This window comes from Mustelus asterias, chromosome 15 (assembly GCF_964213995.1).
Source record: "Mustelus asterias chromosome 15, sMusAst1.hap1.1, whole genome shotgun sequence".
In the NCBI taxonomy this organism is placed as follows: Eukaryota; Metazoa; Chordata; class Chondrichthyes; order Carcharhiniformes; family Triakidae; genus Mustelus; species Mustelus asterias.
Window position 1 is genome coordinate 31,689,601 of NC_135815.1, and position 12,695 is coordinate 31,702,295.

Genomic DNA, 12,695 nt, shown 5'->3' on the forward strand with positions numbered 1-12,695 from the left:
TGGCCACCCACATGCTAATATGCTTGAATGTTTGATTCTGCATCACCCATGAAGTGCAAGTGGCAAAAGTAGGTCTCCAATGATGTACCACGGTGGCTTTGCCTAGGTTATAGTCCAGTCCCTTGGAGTAAAGTTGGATATGGCAGAACATCTCTGATATAATCACACATGCCTCTGATTCCTTCTGAGAAACACCTCCTCCAAATTTGAAAATGGTTACCAAAAATAATTTAAGAAGCCTGCAACACAGGGCGGCATGGTGGTACAATGGTTAGTGCAGCTGCCTCACAGCTCCAGCGACCCAGGTTCGATTCCCAGCTTGGGTCATTGTCTGTGTGGAGTCTGCATGTTCTCCCTGTGTCTGCATTGGTTTCTTCCGGGTTCTCTGGTTTCTTCCAACAGTCTAAAAGACGTGCCAATTAAGTGCGTTGGCCATACTAAATTCTCCCTCAGTGTCCCCGAACAGGGACCAGAGTGTGGGGACTAGGGGACTTTCACAGTAACTTCATTGTAGTGTTAATGTAAGCCTACTTGTGACCCTAATAAATAAACTTAAATTTAAACATTGGCACCAAAGGATATAATTTGTTTCCCCGTTAAGCATGCAATAATCATAATGCTTTCATTTTATTCCACCATTATGTTAAGGTGAAGGGTGGACTCTTCTCTCATCACACTTACTTTTACTTTGGTGAGATTGAAATTAGGAAGCAGCAGATTTACAGCTGGTACGGTTGATATGTTGACATGCGACCATCAGCCAAAGCAAACTTAATAGAATCAAACAATTCCTACAGCACAGAAGGAGGCCATTCGGCCGATCGAGCCTGCACTGACAACAATTCCACCCAGGCCCTATCCATGTAACATATTTATCCTGCTAATCCCCCTGACACTAAGTGGCAATTTAGTACGGCCAATCCACCTAATCTGCACATCTTTGGAGTGTGGGAGGAAACCAGATTACCCGGAGGAAACCCACACAGACACAGGGGAGAACGTGCAAACTCCACACCGACAGTCACCCGAGGACGGAATTGGACCCGGGTCCCTGGTGCTGTGAGGCAGCAGTGCTAACCACTGTGCCACTGTGCTGCCCTCAGACTGTGGTTAACTTAGACTGTGATTTTTAGATCTAAAAGTGAAAATATGCTGCAATGCTTCAGGAAATAATAAACGTTGAAGGTAAAATCTCCATAAACGTTGAAGAGAAAATCTCCATTACGAGAGAGGAAGTGTTAGGTTTTTTAGGGAACATTAAAACTGACAAAGCCCCAGGGCCTGATGGCATCTATCCTCGACTGCTCAGGGAGACGAGAGGTGAAATTGCTGGGCCTCTGACGGAAATCTTTGTCGCTTCTTTGGACACGGGTGAGGTCCCTGAGGTTTGGAGGATAGCGAATGTGGTCCCGTTGTTTAAGAAGGGTAGCAGGGATAACCCAGGAAATTATAGGCCGGTGAGCTTGACGTCCGTGGTAGGGAAGTTGTTGGAGAGGATTCTTAGAGACAGGATGTATGTGCATTTAGAACGGAACAATCTCATTAGTGACAGACAGCATGGTTTTGTAAGAGGGAGGTCGTGCCTTACAAATTTGGTGGAGTTTTTTGAGGAAGTGACAAAAACGGTTGATGAAGGAAGGGCCGTGGATGTCGTCTATATGGATTTCAGTAAGGCATTTGACAAAGTCCCACATGGCAGGTTGGTTAAGAAGGTTAAGGCTCATGGGATACAAGGAGAAGTGGCTCGATGGGTGGAGAACTGGCTTGGCCATAGGAGACAGAGGGTAGTGGTCGAAGGGTCATTTTCCGGCTGGAGGTCTGTGACCAGTGGTGTTCCGCAGGGCTCTGTACTGGGACCTCTGCTATTTGTGATATATATAAATGATTTGGAAGAAGGTGTAACTGGTGTAATCAGCAAGTTTGCGGATGACACAAAGATGGCTGGAATTGCGGATAGCGAAGAGCATTGTCGGGCAATACAGCAGGATATAGATAGGCTGGAAAATTGGGCGGAGAGGTGGCAGATGGAATTTAATCCGGATAAATGCGAAGTGATGCATTTTGGAATAAATAATGTAGGGAGGAGTTATACAATAAATGGCAGAGTCATCAGGAGTATAGAAACACAGAGGGACCTAGGTGTGCAAGTCCACAAATCCTTGAAGGTGGCAACACAGGTGGAGAAGGTGGTGAAGAAGGCATATGGTATGCTTGCCTTTATAGGACGGGGTATAGAGTATAAAAGCTGGAGTCTGATGATGCAGCTGTATAGAACGCTGGTTAGGCCGCATTTGGAGTACTGCGTCCAGTTCTGGTCGCCGCACTACCAGAAGGACTTGGAGGCATTGGAGAGAGTGCAGAGAAGGTTTACCAGGATGTTGCCTGGTATGGAGGGTCTTAGCTATGAGGAGAGATTGGGTAGACTGGGGTTGTTCTCCTTGGAAAGACGGAGAATGAGGGGAGATCTAATAGAGGTATACAAGATTATGAAGGGTATAGATAGGGTGAACAGTGGGAAGCTTTTTCCCAGGTCGGAGGTGACGATCACGAGGGGTCACGGGCTCAAGCTGAGAGGGGCGAAGTATAACTCAGACATCAGAGGGACGTTTTTTACACAGAGGGTGGTGGGGGCCTGGAATGCGCTGCCAAGTAGGGTGGTGGAGGCAGGCACGCTGACATCGTTTAAGACTTACCTGGATAGTCACATGAGCAGCCTGGGAATGGAGGGATACAAACGATTGGTCTAGTTGGACCAAGGAGCGGCACAGGCTTGGAGGGCCGAAGGGCCTGTTTCCTGTGCTGTACTGTTCTTTGTTCTTTGTTCTTTTGTAAATTAATCATCACACAGAAACTGGTCTAAAAAGGCCATTCAACTCATTAAGCCTCAAATCAAAACAATCCACTCACATGGGCTTCATCATATATGTTTAGTTTTTTTGTGTGAAAGCCTACATAAATAATGCTTCAGCAAAACTCTAAGATGTCTATCCAACCTCAGCATTTAAATATTTATTATATTACTGCATTATAATTATGGGGTTTATAAGATTCAGGACAGTGGCCAGAACTTTCTGGCCAGTCACACCAACAGGATCTCTTGGTCACACCGACAATGCACCCCTGCCGCAGGTTTCACAGCAGCGTGGGGAGCATTCAGTGGGAAACCCTGTTGATAATGACAGGACAAAAGTTCCTGCCACTGGCTAATGTCAGACCTCGCGGCAGAACTCGCGACAGTTTGCGCGGTAAATTCTGCCCTGCGTCTCTAAATTAGGATAATCTGAAGAAGGTCATGTGACCTGTTCTGAACTTTGCCTAACAAGAGGCCTGGGTGACTTGGCTGGTAAAGATTAAAGGGAGGACAAGATAGTTTTGCTGGAAAAACAATTAAGATGTTCACACTTGGAGCCAATGGCAGAAGAACTTGTGCTCACAGCGGTTAGACCAGTAGTCTGCAAAATCCCAGAGAGGTGTTGGAAATGTTCGTTTATAAACAGGTATGCTAATCTGTCCACTTACTTATAAGGTAGGGAATTGGAATCTTAAGGATAGCTAATCAACATTTCTACCTGGATTAAAGACCCATGTGATTCATTTTATCATGATGATAGGCTTTGAGAGGGGAATGGTTCCTCAGATATCTATGAAACTCATAGGGAGAGCAACTTGAGGCTGAAAGTCCCTATGGTTCACGGTGCAGCAATGCAGGTAAGAACTCACACTCAGATGTAAGAGACCAAATTCGTGAAGATTTACAATGTGGCTAGAAGATTCACCTTGCTCGCTAGACGGAGAATCATCAGGAAAATCTCGCATTATGAAAGACAACTCTGGCGCTAAAAGTTACAAGGCTGAGAAAGAAAATAGAATCATAGAATAGAATCATAGAATAGAATCCCTACAGTACAGAAAGAGGCCATTCGGCCCATCGAGTCTGCACCGACCACAATCCCACCCAGGCCCTACCCCCATATCCCTACATATTTTACCCACTAATCCCTCTAACCTATGCATCTCAGGACATTAAGGGGCAATTTTAGCATGGCCAATCAACCTAACCCGCACATCTTTGGACTGTGGGAGGAAACCGGAGCACCCGGAGGAAACCCACGCAGACACGAGGAGAATGTGCAAACTCCACACAGACAGTGACCCAAGCCGGGAATCGAACCCAGGTCCCTGGAGCTGTGAAGCAGCAGTGCTAACCACTGTGCTACCGTGCCGCCCAAAGGAATGGAAGTAAACCTTTGGGAGCTATGAATCACTTTGGACTGGGTCTGTTGTGGGAAAACTCCACTAGTAGTCAGACTTCGAGATTCAGAAAAGACGATTTATTTAACGGAGCTCCGGGAGACAAGGCACAAGTTAGTAGTAGACCTTCTCTCTGTAAAATGTCGGGAGTGGTCCATCTTTATACTCTTTTACACAATGGATGGACCGGTGATTTGAACATTATCACATCGTTTAGGCAGGTACAAACAGATATAGACATTTAACATAGTATTGTTCTTATGAATGGGTACATTTCCTTATGTCTGTATCTATCAATGGTTGGTTTCGGCTCATTCAGGTGTTAATTGGTTTCCTCGCATTCATATTTTCCCGCCCTTCCAATGGCTAATCTATTCCCTTTGTTTCGGGTTTTCCTTATCTTAAAAGATGTCTTGACCCTCGGCTTGGCTTCCTGAGGTGTTTGTTTACTCTGAGTCACTGCCTGTGATTTAGAAATGGCTTGTCTATTAGGTTTTGATTTAAAGTGATTTCTGATAAGTGGGAGCCGGTGTCTGCTTTTTTGGCTCCTTTCCCAGTTAACTCTTTATGTGCCAGGCAGCCATTTTAAAGTGTGCTTTCCTTGTATTTTCCCCTTACAGGGTCCATGAGAATTAAATGTCTATTTAAAGTGTAAAGTTTACTTGTGAAGTGTGTTTTTTGGAGGCATTAAAAGTAAAAGGGGGCAATTCTGTTCCTTAGCTTGAAGTGTATGTTGCCTACAAAGAATGTTCAGCAAGCAGAGCTTTTAGTCTGTTTGTTACAGTAAAAGTCATAAAGTGTGAAATCTTGTCATGTCCTTTCTTTTTTTAATTCAGAAAAAGGTGCCTTCAGGCATCTTAACACCTGCCATTGTATGCTGCATTTGCTTTCTATTTAATGGTTTTAGTCACGAACAAACTGGAATATTTTATAGAGTTTTTGCAGTACTCATGCCATCAAATTTAAATCTGCTTGACAGTATCACCAACGCTACACATCCATGCACTGTTTTATGTTCCACATGATATATAATCAGCTCCATCTGATACAAGGGCTCATGTAAACACATCAGTTTGCTTCCAACTGCTGTAAGTACCAACAGATGTACAATCGTATTTCTAGTGCTTGTACAGAATTCATCTGCATTATTATTTGTGTAGTACTCTAATCCTGAGGGAAATCCTACTTGCATGTCTTTCAATGATAAAGTCTTTGACCCCATCAGGCAATTCCGCTTCTTAATTAAATCTATTGTTTTCTGCAGCTGCTGTTAAGCAGGTAATGACAAGAGGGTGAAACATGTCATTTCCACACAAGATACTTTAAACACAATTTCGACAAATTGTGCCAAAGTGTCCAATCAGAATGCCATGGAAATGTAAATGAATTGGAGGATTTAATATTTCCATTAGGAAACACTCCTCTCTGTTTTTTTTTCTGTGATCTCTTAATCCTGGGCTTTGTGTTGTCAACATAATTATTTCTCAGATAAATCTGTAGTTCTTGACCTGTTATCCATTGATTCTTAAAATGCAATCTCTCCTGGGATTCCCACTTAATCACAAAGTCACACTTTGTATCATCAAAGGTCAATAGCCCATTCAGTTGCCTCAAACTCAGTTGAATTTACTCTAATTAGAATCATTAAATGTTATGTGCTTGATCCCGCACAACCCTGTTTATCAGATGTCACACCATTTGACATAGCAGCGCTCTCTGTAATGCTTAGATTTTGTAGCTTATATTGGGGCCTGATTCACGTCCCCCTCTAACCTGGTATCAAAGTTATAATTTAACGGACTTCATGCTCATCCCCATCTGGCTCACATTCTGCTTGCTCGTATGCAAAAGTGCATTGCTGAAACCAATTTGGTCTAACCTGAAAAGATGTAATTGGGGAACAGCTTATCTTTTCAAACGTTAAGATTATTGATGCATTCATCTTCATGCAAGTCATAACGGTAGTTCAAAAATACTCTGCAACCTTGTAAAAGTAGAAAACTTGGATGAAATGTAATTAACTGATGTCCATCTTTATATTAAAAAATATTAATGAACAGTGGTCTAAATAAAAGCGGGTCTACAAACAGCTCTGAACTGTTTAGTCAAATGTTATATTTCAAAAGTTAATCACATTGTAACATATGATCTCACTTATTTTATACACAATGCCTCAAGGCAGGAAAGATACCACTATGTAAAAAAGCTTCCATAAAGCACCCTTGAACCCGACAGCTGCTATATCTTCTGAGATTATTCCTTATAAATAAAGTCTAATCACGCTCAGATAAAAGCTACAAACAGATCAAGAGAAAGTCAACCCTAATTAATGCAGTTCCACTTCTACATATGTTCCCCAAGCTTCCCACACAGCTACAAAAAAGAAGTTTTGCGTTTGTAAATCTCTCCAGCACGTAGGACAGAATTTTGACTGGGCTGAGGAGATTGGACTGAAGGTGGTCATGCCAGCAATTTCACATTCCTTTGTGGTCTTTCTGAGACGGACTCGCTGCTCAGCCATTCTGGGAGCAGCGTCGGATACTGTGAAGCGGGAATCCTTCCAAAAGTATTGGGTCATCAATTCAGTATGAAAACAAGCCAATTGAGAACTCGTTGAAAGGCCAAAAGTGAGCTGGCCGGGGAGTCACAGGGAACACGGCGCCATGTGGCAACACACTGAGGAACCTGTAGAGGCAGGTGCATTTCACAGCTTTGAAGAAAAGGGGAAAGGAGCAGACAGCTCTTCATGCAGTGGTATATAATGATAAAATCCTAGACAGTGCCATCTGTGGCGGGCAAGGTGGGGCTAGTGAACCTGAGGAGTCAGGGGGGTTATAACAGAGGGAGTTCAGGCAAGCTGTTACGGTACATCTGCCGGCAAGGAAGGCCAATTCTGCACATGGAGCTGAGCTACTCTGAGTTGGGGAAAAACTGATGAGGAGTGACTGCCCCAGCAGAAAATACAGCCCACTGGTCCTGAGACATACAGATGTGATGCACAAAGGGCAGGGTCAACACAAAGTTATCATCATAGGATGTACCAACAAAAAATGGATTCCCCACTTGAGTGAATATCAGTGTTGCTGGGTAATGCACCTATTAAATTATCCATCCTCCTGGAGGAGAATATCATTTCTTGCTGATTGCATAGGCACACCCTGCCTGCAGCAGCTCACTATCAGCTGCCCTCACAACATGAGGCAAGCAGGTCACAGGCGACTGACTTGGATTACATTGTATTCTCCACTGATGGATCCAAGCAGGCACAGAGGGCAGGAGGAAGAGTTATTGCCATGGCTGGTCTCCCTCAGGTGCAGGGGATTGTTGTCTACCTGCATGCGGTCATTATGTTACCGGCTGAACTACCAGGTGTTTTTTAGAAATAGAAAGGGATTCTGGCCTCTCAACATTCAACTGATGTGTGGTGTGACCATCACATGTGTTTCTCACAGTGTGTGCATTGTTTCCTGGCAGCTGACATGCTTATAGTTGCTAGGGTCGAGAGTTATCCATTGAAGAGATAGCTGCTGAAAACTACCCCCAACCTTTTCATGGAGACACATAGAAACCGTAGAATCCCGACAGTGCAGAAGGAGGCCCATTGAGCCTGCACCCCTCATTCCCATAACCTGCCCCCATATTTACTATAGGTTAATCCACCTAACCCACAGATCTTTGGGCACGAAGGGGTAATTTAGCATGGCTATTTTGCCTTACCCACAGATCTTTGGGCAATAAGGAAGAATTTAGCATGGCCAATCCACCGAACCAGCACATCTTTGGACTTTGGGAGGAAACCAGAGCACCCGGAGGAAACTCACGCAGACACGGGGAGAACGTGCAGACTCAGCATAGTGACCCAAGGCCGGAATCGAACCGGGGTCCCTAGCTCTGGGAAGCAGCAGTGCTAACGACTGTGCCACTGTGCTGCCCTGAGGCATTAAAGTGACCGCCATCTCAGCACAAGGGCCATCATACTGCACTCATGAAAATGAGGTTTCAGTGCCTTGACTGGATGAGGGTGCACCCCATGCATTCCCTCAAGAGTTTCTCAGATTGTGGTGGTCTTCTGTGGTCTTCATGGACCTCCAGAGTGGTATAAGTTTAACTAGGGAGATGTGAAGGAGTGGAACAGTTCCTCAGGGGAGGAGGAAGTGTTAGGAACAATGTCCCAGTTTATATGTCTGTGTGTTAAGTAAGGTTAAAAAAAGGTTCCAATTTTATTTATGTTCTGTTTGTGAATCTTGTTAGAAAGTCAAGAAGGACTGCTGACTGAAAGGATTGGTCTTTGGGGTTTGTTTGTGTGTATACATTTTTATTTAGGATTTACAACCCCTGAAAAGAAGAGATGGGTTAAATATTTGATGACTGTGGAGAGGAAAACACTAAGTAGAATAAAAACTTACAGTAAGCTTCCTGAATTACTGCCCGTTCCTGCAACTGGCAATTTTTACCAGCCCGCTGTATGGGTAGTCAGTCTACGTAGGATACTCCTACCGTGCTGGTTCCATTGCGGGAATGGGCAGTTCAAACCTCCTCCCCAGCTCCAACAATTTTAGTGGAGTCAGGAAACTTGGTTCTTGGCCTCTCAAAGGAGTTATAAACCACTGCAGAACCCCAGTTCCATATAGGGAAACCGGGAAAAAAAACCTGGAATTCCTTCATTGGCAGACTTCGAAATGCAGAACAAACTTGTTCTTCCATTTTCAATATTAGATCTATATTGCAAGTTTGATGTGTTCTTATTGCAGTGATTGATGTTGCGTTCTGTCCTGCCAAGGTAACCTGACCATTAGATTGATCAGCATTGTGCAAATATTGACATGCATTAGAGTAGGGAAAAGTGTTCTTATGTATTCACAACTGAGTAATAATCTGAGGTGGTTTAAATGTCCAGAGTTCTTTTAAATTGAGAAAGAAAATCTTCAGAAGTTTTCACTGAGGACAAACAAAGCCATCAGTTCCTGGACATCTTTGATTTATATGGTTATTGGTTGGTGTAGCTTAAAAAAAATGTCATCTGGTTTTCCACATTTCAATAGACTCCATTGTTTAGATTTTCCAGGGTTTATAATTATAGCTAAGTCTATTATGAATGCTTGGCTGAATTGCAAAATTCAAAGAACCACTTATCTCAGCAGGGGACCATGTGCATATATTGATTAACAGTTTAAGAAGTCCTAAAAGGATTATCTATCTTTGAATATGGTAAGTGAAGAATTATTTGTTTTTACCACAGATTATCCACTATTTATTGAATTTTAATGCCTCTTATGAATAAGGTTTATTTCAGTATGAAGTTTGTTTGAATGACAGTTCCATTAGATTGGTAGCAGTTTTTTATAATGCCCATTTCAAAGATATTCTGAGGTCTACCCATAATGGATGCTGGGCGAGTGGCTTTGGAGCATAAGTGGGGACATGGAAGGGATATGGCGAACATGAGCATGCTTGGAGAGGCCATGGAGAGAGAATAACAGGGCATGGATATATGAGGAGGCATGGACAAAAAAGAGACCATACAGGATATGACCTTCCCACCTCCTCAATGAAAACCCAGCCTGATCTGTGGAAATATGGAGTCCAACTCTATCCGGAGTCTTTTGTACAGATGAATCTTGTTAGCTCTAATGGCATTAAACGAATTAGCAAACACACACTCTGGACTCAAAATGTCAGACTTTTGTGGAGCATTCATCATTGTTATCACCAAATGAAAGGACACAGCTGAAATTAAGAGATGTCTTAAAATTCGTTTGATTCATAAAAGGTTAGCAGACTCAAAATCCAAACTGAGTTCAAACAAACATTTTCCTTGACAATGTCTGACGTTAATTCAAGACCATTTATATGTCACCTTCACATTTCCATTAAGTACCCTTTTATTAATACAGTACCTTTTGTGTATCAATGTGTTAATACCGAATTAAACATTTGTATATTACGGGGACATAACAAAAGGCTTGGAAGGTGTTGTATCAATGTGTTTCCATGTAACCTGCTGATATAAATAGTGGCTTGTTGCATGGAATTCCCCAAGTTTTATCTAAGAGTACACTATTTAAATTAAGAATTTAAAAAAAAATTTAATCATAGAATCCTACAGTGCAGAAGGAAGCCATTCAGCCCATTGGGTCTGCACCGATTCTCTGATAGAGCATCTTCCCCAGGCCGTAACCCCGTAACCTCATGTATTTACCCCGCTAATCCCCCAACCTACACGTCCTGAGACACTAAGGGGCAATTTACCATGGCCAATCCACCTAATCTATACATCTTTGGACTGTGGGAGGAAACCGACACAGACACGGGAAGAATGTGCAGGCTCTAGACACAGTAAGGAGTCTAACAACACCAGGTTAAAGTCCAACAGGTTTATTTGGTAGCAAACGCCACTGGCTTTCGGAGCGCTGCTCCTTCATTAGGTGAGTGGGAGTTCTGTTCACAAACAGGGCATATAAAGACACAAACTCAATTTACAGAATAATGAATAATGATTGGAATGCGAGTCTTTACAGCTAATCAAGTCTTAAAGGTACAGACAATGTGAGTGGAGAGAGCATTAGCACAGGTTAAAGATATTTTCTCCAGACAGGACAGCCAGTGAGACTTTGCAAGTCCAGGCAAGTTGTGGGAGTTACAGATAGTGTGACATGAACCCAAGATCCCGGTTGAGGCCGTCCTCATGTGTGCGGAACCTGGCTATCAGTCTCTGCTTAGCGACTCTGCGCTGTCGTGTGTTGTGAAGGCCTCCTTGGAGAATGCTTACCCGAATATCAGAGGCCGAATGCCCGTGACCGCTGAAGTGCTCCCCAACATCAGACTCTAGACAGACAGTGATCCAAAGCCAGAATTGAAACTTTAATAAAAATGAGTAACATTAATTGCATATTGTGTAAGGTGATGATTTTAGGACTTGTGTCAATATGAAGCACCATAATTTGCCGGTAAATGCAGATAAAATATTAATGATATGAGATTGATACTTCAAATGTTATAAACTAATTACACACTCTAATTAGAACAAACTGAAAGATCATTTTTTATGACTGCATGGTAAACAGAACAAACCACAATACAGATACATTCTTATAGATTTTAGACACATGGGGAAGGAATATTGTCATCCTTACTCTTCCAGTAAGTATTTTTTAAAAGTGATAGCACTCTGTAACGTTTGCAATCTTTGAAATATTTCCTACATCATTTTAAAGTTTACTCAATATTATTAGAGAAGCCACAATACATTCTTTCAACCAGATATTGCAGGCTGAACATCTGGGCTCTGCGGAGCTCGGGAACACATGTGGATGGGGCCCAGAAATACCGGTGCAGCCAGCGTGCCGGATTCCTGACCCCATCCCTGGCGCTGGCCATTGTGGCCAAGGCAGGTTCAGATCTGGGGCAGCCCCATGAAACGGGTAGCCAACTGAGTTCATTTAAGAGCCTTATGAAGGGCATTTAAAAGGAGACTGACTGGAATTCTCCGGTCAACCTCCAGTTTCCTGAAGTGATGGGAGGAGGGGGGCAGTTTGACTGTCTGGAGGTGGGCATGTGGTGGCCATCTGGTTGCCAGCCCTCCAGGGAGACTTACAGATGCCTCTCTGGGTGTGGATGCAGGTCACCAAGTATTTGAAGATTTTAAAACAGTTGTTGAGAGAGTGCCTTCATGTTACTTACTTAGGTACTTACTGGTCATTGCAACCTCCTGCTCCTCTCAAGTTGGAAGCTCTCTAATTGACCCTCTAGCTTTGCAAGCCCAACCAATGCCTTCAATTGGAGAAACTGTCTCCATGCCAATTAAGTGGGTGATCCTGAAAATACCAAAAAATGACTGTTTCCCACCACTTTTGCCTCAACTATTTCCTGCAAAACAATGCTGCTAAAACTCAATGGACAGAAATTTCCCCGAGCCTATCAATTCACTTGTTTAATCAGACCCACTTCATTTTCATTCAATCTCCTCCTCACTTTTGTTTTGCCCATACCATTTCCCAATTCCTTCACATTTGTCTATGTGGAGTTTGCATGTTCTCCCCGGGCCTGTGTGGGTTTCCTCCGGGTGCTCCGGTTTCCTCCCACAGGCTGAATGACGTGCTGGTTAGGTTCATTGGCCCGAACAGGCGCCGGAGTGTGGTGACTAGAGGAATTTCACAGTAACTTCATTAATGTAAGCCTTACTTGTCACACTAATAAATAAACTTTCTTTCTTTCATTAGCCATATCAGCCAATAGCTCAGCAATGCATCAATTTTAGAAATAATTTTTCTCCCTACAAAGGAGGTCACCATATTTCTGTATTTTATGCAGTTGCTCATTTTCTGGAATTGATTTGACAACTACATTGGAAGAAAAAACCTCAAATGTGCCTTGCCAGGCTTTCTCTGCCCATGTAAGGGCAGTGTGGTGGAACAGTGGTTAGCACTGCTGCCTCACAGTGCCGG